Source organism: Petaurus breviceps, unplaced genomic scaffold (genome assembly GCF_028583685.1).
Source record: "Petaurus breviceps papuanus isolate PSGF00001 unplaced genomic scaffold, PetGlider_PUasm1.0 90743, whole genome shotgun sequence".
In the NCBI taxonomy this organism is placed as follows: domain Eukaryota; kingdom Metazoa; phylum Chordata; class Mammalia; order Diprotodontia; family Petauridae; genus Petaurus; species Petaurus breviceps.
This window is the reverse complement of record NW_027187332.1, coordinates 10,256,642-10,269,396: the sequence shown is the minus strand read 5'-3', so window position 1 is coordinate 10,269,396 and position 12,755 is coordinate 10,256,642. Positions and strand designations below refer to the sequence as shown.

At 35.5% G+C, this 12,755-nt stretch overlaps 1 pseudogene; it reads right to left on the bottom strand.

Moving 5' to 3' along the window:
- Positions 1-371: 371 nt before the first annotated feature.
- On the bottom strand, positions 372-946 carry LOC138145725 (iron-sulfur cluster co-chaperone protein HscB pseudogene; annotated as a pseudogene).
- Positions 947-12,755: the final 11,809 nt, after the last annotated feature.

Genomic DNA, 12,755 nt, shown 5'->3' with positions numbered 1-12,755 from the left:
TGTTTTAAAGGCTTGAAAATGTGGGTGCTTTCTACTTTATCTACCTGTGCCAATGTCATAACTACTCTGATGGCTTTCACTTTCTGGTTTTGGGACTCAGTCTTTTGGTATCTTAATAAATTTTCTAGTTTATTTCCTCATATGGCAAACATGACGTATTTTCTAATGGATAATTATATCAGCATATTTGTAATCTCTATAGGCATTGTGAATATGGCATTGCTGATACAGTGGCACAGTGAGTAGAGCACCAGACCTGTAGTCAAGAAAGACTTGAGTTAAAATTTGACCTCAGAAACTTGACATTGAACTATGTGACCTTGGGCAAGTCACTTAACCCCAATTGCCTTTCTGTCCCCCTCCAAAAACAATCAAAAGAGAATTAATGGAAACAAAGAAAGTATAAAGTTATCATTCATCTCCAGATATGATGAGGTCTCCTTTAGTTTTACTTGTCCATTTAAGTTTACAAAGTATTTCATTTTTTTAAAAGTTCCTTGGCTTTCTGAAGATCACCTTGTTTGAAAGCTTTGCCCAAAGCTTCAGTCAATTCTTTCTGCTTACCTCTAAGGTTTCTGCCTCACTGTGAGCTCCAGATTGACCTCCATGGTTTCTCTGGGAAATTCCAGGTTCATGTCAGTTCTGTGCCTTTGGAGATCACTAGCCCTTGAGCTTCAGCAGAAACAAGTCGAGGCTTAGATGGACCAGCAGGGTCTTGTTGACTTCATTCACCAGTGTGGAATGCTGTTCTGAGAAGTCACTTTCAGTCTGTGGCTTTTGGCTGAAGTTATCAGGATTGACCAGACCCTGGAGCTGGCAGTACCAAGGCTTCAGAGTAGGGACATCCACAGTGAAGGACTGGCCACAATCTATGAGGTGGAAGGGGACTGGGCAGCTGCAACATTTGGCAGGCTGGACAGAAGAGTCGATCTCCACCGGAGGGCATGCCCTGACCCCAGCCCCAGCAGCTGTGTGTGCCCTGAGAGGGGTGCTGAGGTTTCACCTTTGCAGCTGCTCCTGCAGGGCCTCCCTATCCCCACCATATCCTGCACAGCGCCAGAGGTGCACACTGCCACATCTCGCCCATGATGGCACCTGCCTCTGTCACCCCCATTTTTTTTCTTAACACAAAGAAAAACACCTGTCATATGCCATCATAAACAAAACCAGCAGACTTTCATTTGTTTTGCATTACTTTACAGTATGTCCACTACCAATCAGATGAAGGTATTTTGTAAAAACAAATGACATCAGATGACCAAAATAGCCACAAAAGAAAATGCATCATTTTAATAAACTGCACATATTTCATAGAGAACTGTTTCTTTGGAGGGAAAAGTATAAGTGGCTGATGTTTATATGTAACTGAAATAGAAGCAGAGTAGCTACTGGAAATAACAGGAGGGGTCCAGCACTATTTTCTGTAAACCTTCAGAGTACTTTTGAAGATCCCAACCTATCAGAGATTCTGCACCTTTGAAGAGCGATCCTATGCTATGTGCCATTAAATATAGAGGTGCTCCATGGGTATCCAGTGGGAGTCTCAAGTAGTAAAAAGTAAATGTGAATTCTGCCTATAGCATCCAGAGACATGAGCATTGTCCTTTCAACTTAACATTCACTGACAGCTGTCAGATTTCATAGCAGTTACATGGTTTACAATGAAGTTTCTTTCATATTAGACTTTGTTTTTGTTTTTCTGTGCCAACATAAAAATATAAATCATGGCTACTCAAATCTGTCATAAAAGAAAGTATCATAAATCTGGACATAAAGAAAAAAATGGAAAAAGGAAAATAAATTGCAAATAATAACAATAATGACTAGCATTTATATAAAACTTTACAATTTGTTTTTTTTAACCAAGTGTCTTATTTTGCCTCAAAAAATTCTAACAAGGTATTGTTAAAATTGTTCTCATTTTACAGGTGAGGAAAATTAAGCTAGCAGAGATCAAATGACTTGACAGATTGCAAGGCTATTAACTCTAAGAGGCTGTTAGATTTGAACTCAGGATTTCCTGACGCTGGGTCCTTGCACTCTATCAATTCTATAACCTAGTTGCTTCTAACAATGTGAGAAAGAAAAAAACAAAAATACCCAAAAGATGGCTTAATTTGTCATGGCTCATGAAACAAACATTCTGGCATCTGATTTTTACAATATGGTTTGTACAAGATATGGTAGGTCCAATTAACACAACTGTTTTTATTTCGCTATTTAAAACAAACATACCAGAATGTTATCACTTTCAAAAGGTCTCCCTAGAGGAATATTTATTCTAATGATGTGAACTCTGCTCTAAATGCTCTTGGAGATCCTTTTTGGGTAATCTGCCATCCAGTCTATAGGTCACATTCAAAAATCTGCTTATTGTTTAACAGTCACATCTTATTTGCATAATAAATGTTTAAAATGTTAGCCGTGTTCAACATGTCTCTTTTCCTAGAGGAAGAAAGGTAGCCTGGTGGTAATTTAGTAATTTATTTCTTTCTAAGCTCTTGGGCTGTGTTTGTATTATAGTCAATGATGAACATTAACTATAGACTATTGCTGTGAGAGACAACTAATTGCTCACAATAGCATGGGGGACCATAGCGGACAAGTTTCTAGGGAATAAGGGGAAAAGGAAAAAAAAAATCTATCAATTGTTATATGGTTGTTGCCTATCCCTCTACTCAGAGAGTGTTATCTTTCCTGTGGAGAATTTTGGCCAGCTAAATAAAGATACATGAACACATTCCCGTGTAGGGAGTAGATCATGGGCTATTAAATTAAATTGAGGGTTCCAAAGACTAAAGGGAGAAGCATGAAGAGATAAAGGGAGAAAAAGGAAATTCATTTTCCTTTCATATTCAATCCTTTTTAAGGGAATAGATGCAATCCTTGGCCATCTGTTCTTAGACACAGTTGATTTATCTCAACAAACTTATTATGTACCTACTATGTTCAAGACACTGCTCATTGACCCTGACAGTAGCTCATCTCTATTCCCTTCTCATTTCTATTGTTGAAGAGGAGGCAGGAATAGATATGGGACCACTGGCACCATATGATATTCCAACCCTCTCCCCAGAGCACAAAAATTAGATGGAACATCTGTTCACAGAGAAATTTTGTTGGTTTTCTTTGTTTAAAAATAGGTCACAATTTAACAGTAATTGGTGGTTTGACTGAAGCCAAGCTTTCATTATCTCCCAGTTTGGGTGTGTAGATAAAAAAAGAAATGCTATTTATTTTATAGGAAGCTAGGTGGCATCATGGATAGAGCATTAGCCATTAGTCAGGCAACAAATTCTAATGATGCCTCAAAAACTTCTTAATTGTGTTTCACTGGTCAAGTCACTTGACCTCCCATATTTACTTTTTCATCTATAAAGGACAGAAATGGTACCTATCTCACAGGGTTGTGAGGATCAAACAAGATGAATGCAAAACGTTTTCTTAAATGCTTATTATGAGTGACTGATGCTGGATCCCTAACAGTAGTAAGGCTTTCATATTTGCTTTCACTCAAGCATTTACTCTCTCTGTCAGCTTTTTACATTTCACAACAGCAGAAAGTTCTGTACTTACCGTAGCTTCTTGGGCTTCTTTTTTCAGGGTCTTCTAGAACTAAATGTCATTCTCATCTTGGCTCTGCCCTTCTGAATATGGTGTTCCAGATTCTTCTCTTAGAGTCTGAACTAAATTTCTCCAAATTAAATTCTGATTCACAGTCCCCATACCTCTAGGAAAAACTCTTTTCATTTTTACTTTGGAACATTTCTATTAATAACCACTGTACATAAGAATTTTAAAAACATGGCAAAGCAAAATAATATCAATAATAATAAAAATGACTTTAAGATTTACAAAGTATTATATGTTATCTCTTTTAATCTTCAACACAGTCCAGCAAACATCAACATACTCACACTTTATGATTTTCCTTAGATCATGTATCAACTTCCCCAGAAAAAGACTGGCCCAAGATTCTGGAAAATCTGTTGCTTCCAGGTACTCCAACCAAAGAAAAGAGACAAGGACAATCCCACTACAGATGGGTATACCAGTGTTTCCATCTGCCCCACAGCTGAATCCCCTAGTATGTTTCCCTGGATGAGAAGGTATATTTCTTGAAAGTGATGTGTTCCATTTTTCAATTTGTAGCAACAGTGTTTAGTACAGTGGTCTAGTAGAGGAGAAGCACTTAATAAATGTTTTTTTTTTTTTCCAATCCATACAGCTCTTTGTAAAATCCCTAGTAGGTAAGTATCCAGTTTATTAAGCTGAGTCAGGAATTCAGAGCACTATGCAACCACAGCAGAATAATGATACAGGCAACAGAACTTGGTCTCACATTCAGTCGCTCACCACATCTGCCTCTTGCTCACCATTACTTTTTAGGGATGATAACTTAATTTGCATTTCTACACTAATAATACCAGTCACACAAAGATTCTAGACCAGAGAACTAAAAACAAAAGTGACCAAACTCCTTCTGAAGAAAGATTCTTTTTTTTTTTAAAGAATTTTTCTCAATCTGGTCTCCTATATTCAGCTCAGTTTCTTTTCATATTTTGGCCAGTGTTACTAGTCATTAGGCATCCGAGGATACTTTTTCCAAAATTAAATTTTATTTTTTAATTAATAACAATAATTTTGTCTCTCCCCCCATTTCCCACTACTGACAAAAAAAAAGAAAAATAGTCAAGTCAAGATGCATTTAGTGAGCACTGCTATGTCCTAGGCACTAGGTACAAAGAAGGGTAAAAAACAGTTCCTTCTTTCAAGGAATTCATAGTCTAAGGGGGAGATAAAACATGCAAATAATTATGCACTAACAATATACAGAAAAGAGAAATAGGAAATAATAATCACAGGGGAAAGCCGCAGTATTAAGGTAGATCAAGAAGATCTCTTTGTAGAAAGGGGGATTTTACCTGGGATTTAATGGAAGCCAGAGCTGCCAGGAGATAGAGATGGAAAAGGAGAGAATGTTAGGAATGGAAAACAAATAGTGAAATTACCCACCTGTTGATATGATGGTACCCTTAGAGAACCCTAGAGAACCAACTAAAAAACTACTTGAAATTATTAACAACTTCAGCTAAATCACAGGATGTACAACAAAGCCACATAAATCATCAGAATTTGGATATATTACCAACAAAGTCCTGAAGCAAGAGATAAAGAAAAATTCCATTTAAAATAACTGTAGAATATATATCCATTGAACTGTATAATAAATAACTGTAGAAAATATAAATATTTGGGAGTCTACCTTCCAAGACAAACTCCAAAATTATATGAAAACAATTACAAAAACACTTTTCAAACTCACATCTAAATAATTAAAAAACAGCAATTACTCATGGGTAGGCTGAGCTAATAAAATAGAAACAACAATTATACCTAAATTAATTTGCTTATTCAAGGCCATACATACCAAACAATATTCTATAGAGCTAGAAAAAAAATAACAACAAAATTCATCTGGAATAAATGTAATAAAAGTGAAAACTGCTCAGGTAACATTCCAGAAATCTGAACAAAATTGTAATAAAGTACCAAAGACTTAGTAACCTGGGCTAGGATCCTGGAACCCTTGCCTTACTTCCCTGATCATAAGTTGAAGTTTTTGCTAAGCTTAGCTAAGCGTAGGAGGGGAAGCACAGACCCTGCAAATTTAACCACAGGCCTGTAAGGGTTATGGGGATTTAAAGATCTTCAATGTCCCCTGAACTTGCTGATGTAGCAAGAAGGGGTGGGGAAAGAGGAAGCTGAAGCCAAGCTAGAGGGTGTGTGGTGACTGGAAGCCTGGTGGTGGTAGCGGCAACAGCAGCAGAGGCCCAAACTCCTGGTTTTGAGCAAGCCAGAATTTCTGCTAAGGACTCCTGCTGAGGACTGCCAGGGACGGGAATTGCGGGGGGCTGGGGCTGATGGGAGCATGTTTTGTGGACGCTGAGCAGTTGCCATGAATAGGGAGAGGAGGACCTTTGCCTGAGGTAGCCTGTTCTGTTTTGAAGGCTTGAGAATGTGTGTGTTTACTACATTAGTTATGTGTGCCAACTTCATAACTACTGTGATGGCTTTGACTTTCTGGTTTGGGGACTCAGTTTTCTGGTATTTGAATAAATATTCTAGCTTTATTCCCCCATGTAGAGAGCCTGGTATATTTTGTGATTAATAACTACATCAGAATATTTATAGTCACCACAGGCATTGTGAATATTGCATTGTTGATACAAGGCCCAAATGTCCCAGACTTGTTTCCACTGACCACCATCTGACCTGTAAAAATATAAAATTGGAACTCCTGTTGAGGAACTCTGGGCAAGTCCCCATGATTCATAAAATATTGTCTACTTTCATATCTATATTGATATTGTTAGAACATTTATCACCTGCTTTCATATATAAGTTGATATTGATGACATATTTTGTCTGTTTCCATGTCCGCTAGACATGTACCTTCTGCTTTTTGATATTTCTGACATTTCATCTGCAAATACCAGTAGATTTTTGTGGTTAAGATCATGCACCTCAGTTCCTAATTAATGGGAACAGGACAGAAAAAGGGAGGGGGGGACAAGGGGTGGTCTTTTCGGTATATAACCAAACTTTTCATTTTATATTTTGACTCTCCTATGAGACTTCCTCTAGTAGTAAGACCACCCTTCTTGCAAGAAGAAATAATTAAATAAATCCATCCTGTCTCTACTTGGAAATATCTCTGCTTATTTCATTTTGGGCAAGGGTCGGTCTTGTCCCACACATGGAAGAACAAAAGGTAAAGAATATCAAGAGAATTAATGAAAAATGCAAATTAAGATGGCCTAGTCATGCCTGATCCAAACTATATTTTAAAATGGCAATCATCAAAATTATTTGGTACAGATTAAGAAATAGAGTCATAGATCAATGGAAAATAATAGGCAAACAAGATAGTACTAAATGACTATAGTAATCTACTGCTTGATAAACCCAAAGACTACAGCATCTGGAATAAGAACCCAATATTTGTCAAAAATTGGTGGAAAGCAATTTGGCAGATATTAGATATAGACTAACATCTTACACTCTATATGAAGATAAGGCCAAGATGGGTACATGATTTAGATATAAAGGGTGATACCATTAAGCAACTTAGGAGAGCAAGGAATAATTTAGCTGTCAGATCTATGGAGAAGGGAAGAATTTGTGATCAAACAAGGAATAGAGAACATTATAAAATGCAAATGGATAATTTTGATTATATTAAAAAGTTTTTGCACAAACAAAACCAATTGAACCAAGATTTGAAGGAAAACAGAAAACTGGGAAACAATTTTTATAGCAAATGTCTCTGACAAAGGCCTCATTTCTCAAATATATAAATAACTGAGTCAAATTTATAAGAATACAAGTCATTCCCTAATTGATAAATGGTTAAAGCATATGAACAGGTAGTTTTCAGATAAGAAATCAAATCATTCTATAATCATGTGAAAAAACGCTCTAAATCATTGATTACAGAAATGCAAATTAAAATAACTATGCTAAAATTCTTTCATATATAATAAGCTTGCCTGATGCCCTTCAATGCTATTGTCTTCCCTTTTTTAATTATTTCCAATGTATCCTGAACATCTGTGTATGTGTGTGTGTGTATTCTCAGCAATGTACTTAACATATAATAGACAATTAAAATATATTTATTGAATGACTTACTAACCTACTTTCAAGGAATTTACAATCTAACAGGGAGACAATATGAAAAGGAGTGGTAGCTGGGGGGCACTTTGCTCCAGAAAGTTATAGGAAGAGTGAGTAGAACAAATAATAAGAATAAATGGAAAAAATTTCTGGCCAAGACAGCAGAGTGAGGGAGCAGAGTAACCTTATTCACTTACAACTACTCTGGCAAGTATGATAAAACAGGATTGTGTCAAGTAATGATGTAGAAATGAAAAAAGAAATTATAGTCAATGCATATTTAGAACACAGTTCCACACAGAGATAAGCACACATTACCATTATCTATGTTCTATCGTATATTTATTTATTTTATTTGATATTTCCCAATGATATTTTAATCCATCTCAGTTCACTTGGGAGTGTTGCAGGCAGCATGCCAAAGTTTGAGAACTCTGGCTTATTAGTTGATATAGTGCCGTACTTTAAGTTAGGAAAACAGTTCAAATACCGCTGTAGAAACTTTCTAACTGTGATTTTAGGCAAATTGGTTCATTGCCCAGAACCTATTTCATCTTCTGCAAAATGAGGATTAGCATTTGTGCTAAATACCTCAGTGGGTCAAAATGAGGAAAGGCTTTGCAACTCATAAAGTGTTATATCTGTTATCTATAATCTTACCATTAACATTTTGTTATATAAATCTTGCTGTTCATAAATAGTTCAAAATGGAAAGATAATCTTATGAATATAAAATATCATGAAACATGCTAAAATTTAACCTATATTGCTTGACATATGAATTAACACTTATTTTCTTTGCACATGTAACATGATTTTGGACCACATTTGTCATGCATAAGTACTTAACACATTAATTGAATGCTTTCTGACATCTCCTAATAGGGATCAAGGAAAGTTTACCTGAAACTCCAGTTTGACTTTGGATGACTTTCTCTAGAGTACAAAAATAATCCTTCATATTCATTTCAAACATAAGTGAAGATTCTTTAAAATGAACCACAGAACAAGAAGCAAAAGAAAGATATGCTACAGGCAATTTGAAGGAAATATTTGAAAACTGGGAAAGAACAAAACAGGAAAATGCAAGTTCATTAAATTGGAAAATCTAATTCTGAACACATCCGCTCAGAGACTGATAAATATTAGGGATGGTCTGCTAGGCAAGGTTGTTGAGGCAGATACTGTGGTCATTTAAAATCAATTAGATGGTGTCTTGAGTAAAGCTGGAATTAATACAAGAAAGAAAAAAAACCTGATGGACTGAATGGACTTTTGACTTTTCCCCTATTTCCTTAGCCATTATACCTTTGGTAGTTACTGCATTAGACTTAAGGGTGTGTTACTTTGCCAAAATGAAATCTTTTCAGGAGTTAGGAAATAAACTACAAGAAACTTCTATACTGAAAATCATCAGACACAATTCTTGCCTGGAGACTTTTAACATGAACAAATTTTTACAAGCTATTCTACTATGTTTAGATGAAACCAGAGAAGAAAAACCCGAGAGCTACATTTTATTTTACTTGTGATCACTTCAAAACTCCTTTATAAATTATTCTTACTTGAACTTGAAATGAAAAATTTGCAAGGCATTCATTCAAATGGATGTAGTCATTGCCTGTCCTCATCAGAGATAGGATCTTCTAAGAGATAAAGCACAGGCCAATGAGATAAGGGCCTTGATCAAAGCTTCATGTATTCAATGTACTCAGTCATTTAACCTTTTCTCATCTCTAAAGGGTTACAACTAGATGCCTTTTCTTTCATACAGCTTAGGAAGTGAAATTGGTAACTCAATGCAGTGAATTTATAAGAGGACATGGAAAAGAGTTACTCAGGACAGATATGCATGGTTTGTGATCTGCATATATGGATATACTATACATATACATGACTTCTTAGACCTATTTTTCTAAAAAAAAAGGTAGTGACCATTTAATATTCCACTTTTATGAGATATTACATTAAGAAAACTAATTAAAGATTAATTTTGCAAAGCAGACATTACTCAGATAAATTTTTGCATTCTACAAAAATATTATGTGGCTCTTTAAAATGAATACTTGCCGCAGATGTTACACTACAAGGTAAAATTGCTTCACTGACTAAAAGTGGATCAAAGTTTTCAATACAGAATGTCCAAGGCCACTGAACTTTAATTTCCTGAAATATCATTTCCAGAAACTTGTTACTTTATAATAATTCAATTTACCCTCAGAACATATTTTGGGATGAGTTCTGTCTAAGCAGGATTAGCTGATCTGAATTTATTATTAGAGTTCATATTAAATGCTATATCCTAAAGTGAATTATCAACTGTAATAACGACCTCATTCCCTGAAACAAAGCCAGGAAGTAATGTTCATAAAGGAAATGCTGATTTGTATAATTATATTTTTAAAGTTTATATTTTAACACAAAAAGAAAAACCAAGCATAAACTTATGATTTGGATGAATTTAGCATAATTTCTAACTTTGAACACATCTGATATAAGACAAGGAAAAAATACAACAGAAAAATATATACTATTTCCTCTATTACTTGGCCATAAAGCTGAAAACAAGAGGAAACTATAAATGATAACCTATTTAGCTTTTATTTTGAATTGCTTAGTTAAGTGGATTATATTTCAAAATCAATCATTTCTGTTTACATGCTGTGGAACTTTACGTTTTATGACTAGTTTTTTTTGGTGACTCTTTTGTCTTAGATATTTGAGAAAGAAAATAAAAGAAAACAAAACATTCTTTCAGTATGTTTTACTGGTCCAGAGTTTCTGCATGGGATAGATGGTGGACTATCAGATCAGTGGTGTCAAACTCATAGAGACATGGGACCACTTAATAATATCTTTGTAGGATAACAATCTCAGTGGTTGCTTATTGACTAGGAAAACCATGTATTAAGATCATTTATGTTTCATTGTGTTTTATTTTTATTTTGTATTTCCTATTTACATTTTTTTCTGGTTCAGGGCTGCTTGGGTCTCCTGGCACCATGAGAAGCATGTTTGACACTTCTGGACCAGATCACCTAGAAGTTTTCTTTTAGATGAGATATTGTGTCTTAATGAAAATCTTCTTTGAGACCCTATAATATTTTCAGTGTCATGAATGTGAAATCAATTGTTCCAATTGCTTTGGAACAATAAATGAGCATATGTGAAGGTACTGCTAATTTTTTATGGATTTATATTCATCCATGATATACCAAAAATATTCTAAAAGCTTAAGATATTCTTTTCTCAGGTTGATTTTGAGCCCTTTGTCTTTAGTTCTCCCTTTCCCTGAACATGTTTTTTTTTCTAAAATTTATCTTATTTATTTATATTCCAAATAATATGAACAGGCAATGTTATGAACCTGGCAAGTCCAGTGGGACTGGGCAATTACAATCAAGAGAGGGGAAAAAAGAAAGCAAGGAAGGGAAAGGACACTCATGATGGCATGTTTATTCTTTGTTGTTGTCTTCCTGAACAAGATGGATTCTGGGCAGAATATAGTACTTTATGAATGTTTTTGGAATTGAACTGAACTTCATATACATGTCAATTAATAAGGAGGAACTCAGTGCAAGTCTAAAAGTCTGCTACAAGCACGAGAGTCAGGTGCCATTGTTCTTTCAAAGTGAATAACTCTTAGAGCAGGAAAGTCAAGTCAGAGGAAGGGTAGGACGAAAAGTAGGGGGAAAAAATCAACAGATGATGATCTATTACTATTTCTTTCTCCCTGACAGAAAAAGCTATGTCAAAGAAAGAGGACAATAGGAAATTATTTCCTTTCTTAATAGAGTTTAGACTTGGTTCTAAGATGAGCAGATACATCATCAATACCCATAATAAATAAGAAAAAGATCAGTTACATAATTTAAGGATAATACCTAGTAAAATAATTTAAAAGAGTGGTTAGGATTATTGACCAGGTATTTTTAGACATTAAGAAAGAGGGGAAGATAAACTGAATACAAGGTACTGAAATACTTTTTCCCCCTTTTTAGTTAATTAATTTATTTTTAGTTTTCAACAATCACTTCCATGAGATTTTGAGTTTTAAATTTTCTTCCCCTCCTTCCCTTAGCCCCTCCACCAAGGTGTCTTGCCCACTAATATAGGGTCTACATACAAATTCATTTTAAATACATTTTCACATTAGTTATGTAGTAAAAAAGAATTAGAACCATATGGAGGGACTGTGAGAAAGAAGAAACAAAGCAAAATGAGACAGAGACAGAGAGACAGACAGAGACATAGAGAGAGAAAGAGACACAGAAAGAGACAGACAGACAGAGAGAAAGAGAAAGGCAGAGAGAGAGACAGAGAGAAAGAGAGAGACAGAGAGAAAGCAAATAGTATGCTTTGTTCTGCATTGAGACTCCATTATTTTTTTTGTCTGGATGTGGACAGCATTTTCCATAATGTGTCAAAGAAGACTTCTTAAGGAGAATTAGTTTCTTGATAATTATTCTTATAAGTGAGAGAATACCAGATATTATTTACATATCCTTCAGGAAATGCTTCAAAAATAAATCATTCCTATTTTGAGTATACTTCTTGATATGGGGAGAAAAAAAAAAAAACTTCTTTCAAGTGGCATTGCTTTTCCCTTGCATCTATTATAAAGTACTTATATAAGTTCCTGCCCATAATTTTACTTTTGTAATAAAGAGTTTAATGTTCTTAGAAAATGTGGCTTAAATGACTTTAGCTTATCAGTACAGTGGGGAGGGGTCAGCATTTAGAGAGGTGGGAACACAGGTTGTGGCTACTAAAGACAAGGAAAACTCTTGAGTCTCCACTCAGTCCACTTGAGCACAGGAGAAGGAGCAGAAAAATGCTCAAGGGAGTGGGCCTGAATCTCCAGGATCTGAGAATGCACCAGAAAGATCCAGCAACCTGAGCCAGCTAGCTGCTAAAAGAGGTCAATGCAATGATCTCAGACTGGTTCCCCCTACTGCACCCTGGACACTTGAACCCCTACTCATGCAGCCTCCAGATGCTCCTCAATGGGAGGCCCTGAGTAATCTGTCCAGCTCTCTATGGGATCAACATTACGACCAGACCCGGCTGGATCT